The sequence below is a fragment of the Hemitrygon akajei genome, unplaced genomic scaffold, assembly GCF_048418815.1.
Source record: "Hemitrygon akajei unplaced genomic scaffold, sHemAka1.3 Scf000047, whole genome shotgun sequence".
NCBI lineage: Eukaryota > Metazoa > Chordata > Chondrichthyes > Myliobatiformes > Dasyatidae > Hemitrygon > Hemitrygon akajei.
In genome coordinates this window covers 47,294-54,546 of record NW_027331933.1, presented here as the reverse complement: position 1 = coordinate 54,546, position 7,253 = coordinate 47,294, and the positions used below count along the sequence as shown (strand labels likewise).

The 7,253-nt window shown below is 45.0% G+C and overlaps 1 protein-coding gene across 1 annotated transcript in view; it reads left to right on the top strand.

The window, feature by feature from the left end:
• Window positions 1-2,179: 2,179 nt before the first annotated feature.
• Window positions 2,180-7,253, top strand: part of LOC140720791 (NACHT, LRR and PYD domains-containing protein 3-like) — a 51,920-nt gene continuing 46,846 nt past the window's right edge. The window contains exon 1 of the mRNA XM_073035637.1: window positions 2,180-2,453. The gene's annotated coding sequence lies outside the window, so the exon portion shown is untranslated. The remainder of the gene's footprint in view (window positions 2,454-7,253) is intronic.

Below are 7,253 nucleotides of genomic sequence, written 5' to 3'. Positions count from 1 at the left end.
AATCGTCCATGTGAACTTACTCTGGACCCACTCCAATACCAACACATCTTTTCTAGCTGAGGGACCCAACTGTTCACCATTCTCAAGCTGAGGCCTCATCAGTGCTTTGTCAAGCCTCAGCATCACATCGTTGCTCTTGTATTCTAGACCTCTTGAAATGAATGGAAATATGGCATTTGTCTTCATCTCCACCGACTCAACCTGCAAGTTAACCTTCCAGGTGATCTGCACAAGGACTCCCAAGTCTACTTGCATTTCAGATTCCTGGATTTTCTCCCCATTATATAAAAATAGTACGCACTTTCATTTCTGCTACTAAGGTGCATTACCATGCATTTTTGAATATTTGCCACTTTCTTGCCCATTCTCCTAATCTGCCTAAATCCTTCTGCATCTAACCTGTTTACTGAACTCACCTGCCTCTCCACCAACCTTCGTATCATCTGCAAACTTGGCGACAAATCATTTATTCTACCATCTAAATCATTAATGCACAGCAGAGAAAGAAGTGCTCCCAACACCAACGCCTGCGGAACACCACTGGTCACTGGCAGCCAACCAGAAAAGGACCCTTTTATTCCCACTCTCTGCCTCCTACCAATCAGTCAATGCTCTAACTGTGTCAGTAACTTTCCTGTCATATTTTTTCACTTCTACAGATTTTATTCGTTGCTCTCTGTAAGATTTTAAAAACCACCCAATCCTCTATCTTGCTGCGAATTTTTGCTTTGTTGTATGCCCTTTCTTTTGTTTTTACAATAGCTTTGACTTCCCTTCTCAGCCCCGGTTGTACTATTTTGCCACAGGTGCATTTCTTCATTTTTGGAATACACGTGTCCTGCAGCTTCGTCGTTTCTTCCAGAAACTCACACCATTGCTACTCTGCTGACATCCCTGCCAGCAGCTCCTTCAAATTTACATTGGCCAGCTCCTTTCTCATAACACTGAAATATCACTTACTCCGTTGAAATACGCTACATCAGACTACATCAGATTATCATTCCGATCTTCCAGTGATCCAGCTTTATCCCTTGCAATCCTTTTGCTCGGATCATGATTGTGGAATTCTCAATAACTCTCTTCACCTTGTCTATCAGAGGAACTTCATGCCTTCTTTTAGCCGCCCGGATTTCTTTCTCTTGCACTTACTATACTCCATAAGAATCTCATTTGATCCAACTTGCCATTCTCTGTCTGCACCTCCTTTCTTCTTTTAACCGGCGCCTCAATAATTCTTGCATATCAAGGTTCCTACGCTTGTTATCCTTACCTTTCATTCTGCCAGGCACTTGCATGCTGGTAGTCTCAAAATTCCGTTTTTGAAGGCATCACACCTTCCAAGTACACTTTTGCCACAAAGCAGCAGCCTGTCTCAATCCACACTTGCCAAATCCATTCTGACACCATCAAAATTGTGCTTTCTCCAATTCAGAATCCCAACCCACGGGTCAGGCCGAACCTTCTGTATATTTAGGTGCATATTACTGGCATCGTGGTCACCGGATGCAAAGTGTTGCTATGCACAAATTTCTGTCCCCTGCCCTACCTCATTCCTTCATAGCAGATTCAGTATTGCACGCTTACTGTTGGGCTTCTGCGTACTGATGAAAGAAAAGTTCTTCGACACACTTGACAAACTCTATCCCACCTGGTCCATTTACAGTATGAGATTCCCAGTCATTATGTGGAAAGTTAAAATCACCAAGTGTAACAACCTTAAGTTTCTTGCAACAATATACGATCTCACAAATGTGTTCCTCTAAATCCCCGGGACTGTCGGGTTGTCTTTAATATCGCCCCATTACCGTGGCCATAACTTGCTTATTTCTCATTTCCACACGGAATGCCTCATTAGTCGGGTTCTACAATTTGTCCTGACGGAGCACTGCCGTGACATTTTCTCTGACTGGTAACGCCACCCCTCCTTCATTAATCCTCCCCGCTCTGAAACGCCTTAAATAATTTGATCTCGAAATAGCTGTGCTGGGTGTGGAGTGTTTGAGCTGAAATTCGCCCTGCAGCGGACAGCCGCGTTGACAAAGAGGGTGGAGCCTGAACCTGGCTGGATCAATTCACAGCCTGGGATTGGCTGAATAAACCAGAGAAGCTCCGCCCAGCCAATTGGAAAAGGGAGATTTGCACGGAAATCCAGACAGAAACTTGCGACCGTGAGGGAACGTTCACACAGCTTCTGTAATTCTGTCTGTTTTTGCTGCATTTGTCCTAGTCCCCTCTCCTCCCGCTGACCGACCTGTACAAGGCTGGTGAGGAGGTGTGGGATCAGAACTGCGGACGGCTTCATTTACCCCGGATCATCCGGACCTGCCTATCTGTAACGAGCGACTAACGCATTCTAACCGTATCGCCCCGGGAGCAGCAGCACCGACTGAGTTCTCGGTGCATGATCGGCTATCCAGGACCGCGCTAAACTCCGTCCGGTATCAACATCAGAGGTAAATGTTGTCTCCGATTTTGCAGATCAGTGAGCGTTTACAGCGGGGCTCGGCTACTGTCGGGACTGTGAGGGAAAACAAGGGGAGACGGGAGTTCTGACAAGTTCAATGAACTAGTTATTGACCAAATGCATTAAAAGAAACGACGTCGTCACCTTCAGTCATACACATTTTCTTGGGCGGTTTGTACTGAGTCGGTGCGGATGAACCTTGCTCACGGATAATGACATTCAAAATGTCCCACAGGGCAGGGTCGGGTCCCTTCTCCGATTTCTTTCTCTCTCTCTCCTCACCCCCCACCCCCCCACCCCCCACCCCGTCTCTCTCTCTCTCTCTCTCTCTCTCTCTCTCTCTCTCTCTCTCTCTCTCTCTCTCTCACACACACACACACACACACACACACACACACACACACACACACACACACACACACACACACACACACACACACACACACACACACACTTTATTTTCTGTAACAGAATTAATTACAATATTAAGCCAGCTTGGTGCAGTTTAAGTGGAGTGTCGAACTGGTCTGTTTGGTTTCAGGAGAGAATCCGCCCTGCGGACTGGCAGCCGCTTGCACACGGAAAATCGCGCTGTGAGTCTCACAGAACAGCAACACCAGCCCCTCCCCCGCAGCTACTAACTGAAGTTCGTCTGATTGTCTGATATGAAATTGGAAGAAAACGACTTGAAAATATATCCACACGGAGACTGAACACTCTTGGTGAATTAGGTGGGAATAATTCAGCTTCCGATATTTATTTCGATCTTTATTTCAAATCATTCTGTGTTTTGGATTAGTGATCAATAGCTCATTCGCTCCATTTTAACCCCCTTCTTTCAGCGATTGTATTGTGATCCTGCAGTTTCCTGTCAGCGCCATTGAGATTTTCCACAGTTTATGTCAAGATTAAAAACAGATCTCTAACCAGGGTTTACGTTTTCAAAGTAAGCATGTGAAAAACCTATTCGGACAACACGATTTCCATTTCCAATACTTGTCATTTCAGATGTTTGAGACAGTTTGTTGTGGGTGTTTCGAAATGATCACGCTGACATCCTGTAGCAGCAAAGATTTTGATTCCTTTCAAGGCCACGGCAGACAGTAAACAGCGGGTGTGTGCCGGTGGTGGGAAAAGGTCGTGTGACCGGTTACAGAAAGAGGCAGGCGGCAGGCGGGATTGCGGAGCGAAAACCATGATTTTATTGCACGGGGTAGAAGGCTGGATGGGATGAGTGGCCGATTTCTGCCTGGTATATTTACAGTAAAGGTCTGACTCCAGAGTTATTGTAAAACAATTTAAAAAGTACGGACTATCACTCATGCAAATTACCTGTCTCTGAACCAAAAACAAACATTGCAGTAATTAAATCAACCAGAGTGCTAACAGAGCTTATAAGCAATAATGGACCCAGCACCGATCCCCGAGGAACCCCACTAGTCACTGGTCTCCAGTCAGAGGACCAAAACATTTTCTACCGCTTACTGGCTTTTCCCAGGAAGCCGATGCCGAAGCTATGTTACCAACGCTTCCTTAACGTTAAGCTTCTGAACCTTCTTGACCAACCTCCGATGTGGGAATCTGCCGACTGACCTGGTATTTTTTTCTAAATTATACTAATTATATTTCATTCGGTGAATTACCTCTTCCTTTTCCCCCCGGAACAGGAAGTGTCACGTTGTTCCAGTCTGATAATTTATGAACAACATTTTTGATTATTCGCTCATAGTTGCACTCAGACCCCATTCTCTGGCTTACAGTGTGTTTGCAGAATTCACGTTTATATATCCTACTACTGCAGCCCTTTCGCCACGAGAATTTTGATATAAAGGTAGAAATGATGCAAAGTGGGTGTGATTGTAAATCAATGTTAGCAGGGAAATGATGCTACGAAAGGAGTGAACACCAGAGAGTCTGCAAGAGATGTTTGAGATTTGGAACAGTTCTCTAACCAGGTGTTACAATTGCAAAGCTAGCGCGCGAAAAGCTGTTCAGGCAACATGAGTTCCCTTTTATCAGAACTTGTCGTTTCCGATAAATATTCGTTGTTCTGTCTTTGAGAGTGTGTTTGTTCTGGGTGTTTCAGAGCTGATCTCCTGAAAGTCCTGCAGAAGCAAAGACTTTGTTTCTGTTCAAGGCCTCGATACACAGCAAACAGTGGGGTATGGGTGACCAGTTACAGAAAGCAGCCGGCGGCATTACGGAACAAAAGCCATGAGTTCACTGCTTGGAGCAGAAGGCTCGGTGGGGTAGTGGCCAATTTACTCCTGCTATGTTTACAAGAAATGTTCTGGCTACAGACTGATTGTAAACCAATTTAATGAGGTCGACCAAGCCTCAATAGTTTTCTTCACTATTCAAAAAGGGGAAAATAACTGTTTCGAGGATGATTGTACTGGCGTGGATGTTATGTAGCCTCTTCCCTGATGGACTGATGTGAGTGGGACAAACAGTCCCTGACCAGGGTGTGTGGGACCTTTAATGATATTATGGTACTTTTCCACCATCTTTCTGTGAATATGTGCTTGATGGCAGGTCGGTCTTGTTCGGGAGTCTGGATTTGCAATCGTGTGAGCAGAGTGGAACAGCAATGGTCTCAGCACAAGGCTGAGGGTCACAGAGGTTGACGATGATGGGAAGGGAGGACCATTTGTGCACTGTGACTGTCTGTCGTCTGTTGGTTAGGCAGTCCACCGCCCAGTTGCACAGTGGCGTCTTTAGACGGAGGCGTGGGAATTTGTTCACCAAGGTTTGTGGGACAAAAGCGTTGAATGCCGAAATGAAATCCAGAACCAACACTTTGACCTAATTGTCTTTTTTTAAGGCCTATCAGGCCAAGGAGAATGAGAGATGCAATGCCATCTGCCACTTAGCGATTCAGTCGGTAAGCATACTGGTGAGTGACTAGTGAATAAGGATTGGAGTTTTTGATTTGTGCCACTATCAGCCGATCAAAGCACTTAATGCTGATTGGCAACAGCTTCACTGGGCTGTGGGTCACTTTGTTCTGAATGTGTAGAGTTCCTTGGTACAGGGATAATGGTGGTTGATTTGAAGCACGTGGGAACAGCAGCCTGGATGAGTGAAGTGTTGACGATAGCTGTGAAAACATCAGTGTGCATATGTACACTCTTTCTGCGAGCTCAGCCTGGGTGCTTTCTGGCCAGAGTCCTCATTACCTTTGCTGTTACCGTTATTGGATGTTCAGCTCTGACGGGAGAAGCTTTCCTGGCTGGCTTGTGTTGCATGCTTCAAAGCATTGTTTGGAGCGGCAGGGAGTCGGGGGGGGGGGGGGGCGCCTCATTGGTACAGTCAAGCCTTACGTAGTCTATAAACCCGTGATGCCCAGCCACATACACCAGTGTTCATTTCCCAGGGTGGGTGAGTCCGAACCGAAGGGCACAGATACAATAAAGAAGACAAATTGAATAGAACTGCGAGTTAATCTCAATACACAGAGGCAGTGAGTACCTGGAGTGAGCTGTTCAGTGTTTGCATCGTTGGTTATCTACCTTGGGGTCAGTACCCTCACCGTGTTTGGAAATTATCACTCACTGTCACCTGTCTGTGAGCAGCTGCATATAAAAAAAAAACACTTAAGATGCTGGAGACCTGAAATCAAATCAAAAAATGTTCAAAGCCATTTTGATACAGGGTGTTGGACCTGAAAAATCATCTTTCCACATCTTTATCTGTTGAATGTTCATTTCGATTTCAGCTTTTTAGTACATTGCTTTGGAAGGGGTTAAGTCTCTTGGGAAGTGCAGTTGTGTGGAACTGGGAAATTTGGTTGAAAACTATCAGGTTGAATCTGTGTTGATGCCACCCAATGTGGAAAATGGGAAATATCTGCTAAACTCTCGGTGTGGGCTGTGACCCAGTGAGGTTGGGTCCCAGGATAGATGCCTCTAATTTTTTAACCAGATTAAATTAATTCGGGGATCAAGTTTCCCGGGTTTATGAAATGATCAGTTAGTATTTCTGTTCTGTGCTCAGATATTTGATTCTATAGTTCCTTTGAAAGAAAAGCAGGGAATTGAATTTCCAATCCTGTCCCGCACAGGGTGAGCCTGTGATTAAACATGTTGTTTTGTGTTTGCACTATTAGAAATAGACCTGGGTTCCATAATTCAATTCACATTTGGAAATTCCCCCTCACTCTCACCTGTCTATCTGCCAGTGCGATTCAAAGAGAAATGGAAGATGCTGGAGATAGAACAGAACATGGAACAGTACATCACAGGAACAGGCGCTTCAGCCATAATGGTGTGCTAAACCAGCTAAAAAACAAAATCAAGCCCCCCCCAAAAAAAACTAATCTGTCCAATTTACACAATATCCATATCCTCTTCACACCCATGTGCCTATCTAAACGTGTCTTCAAAGACTCCGATGTATTGTCTTCCACCACCACAACAGTTAGCTCATTCCATGTATTCACTACTCCCTGAGTAAAACACCCTCACATTTCCTTTGCATCTACGCCCTCACACCTTCATTACATGTCCTCTGCTATTAGGCATTTCTAACCAGCGAAGAGATACTCCCTGACTACTCTGTCAATGTATTTCATAATCTTATAAACCTCTAAGAGATTTCTCCTCAGTCTCCGCGGCTCCAAGGAGAACAACACAAGATTTCCAGTAAAAACTGGGCAATATTTGAATCCATTCTGATGAAAGGTTAGGAAACCGAATTATTAACTTGGTCCTCTCCCCACGGCAGTTCCTTACTTGCTGAGCATTTGTAGTGATTCCAGTTTCTCTTTATTACATTCACTCCGGAACAT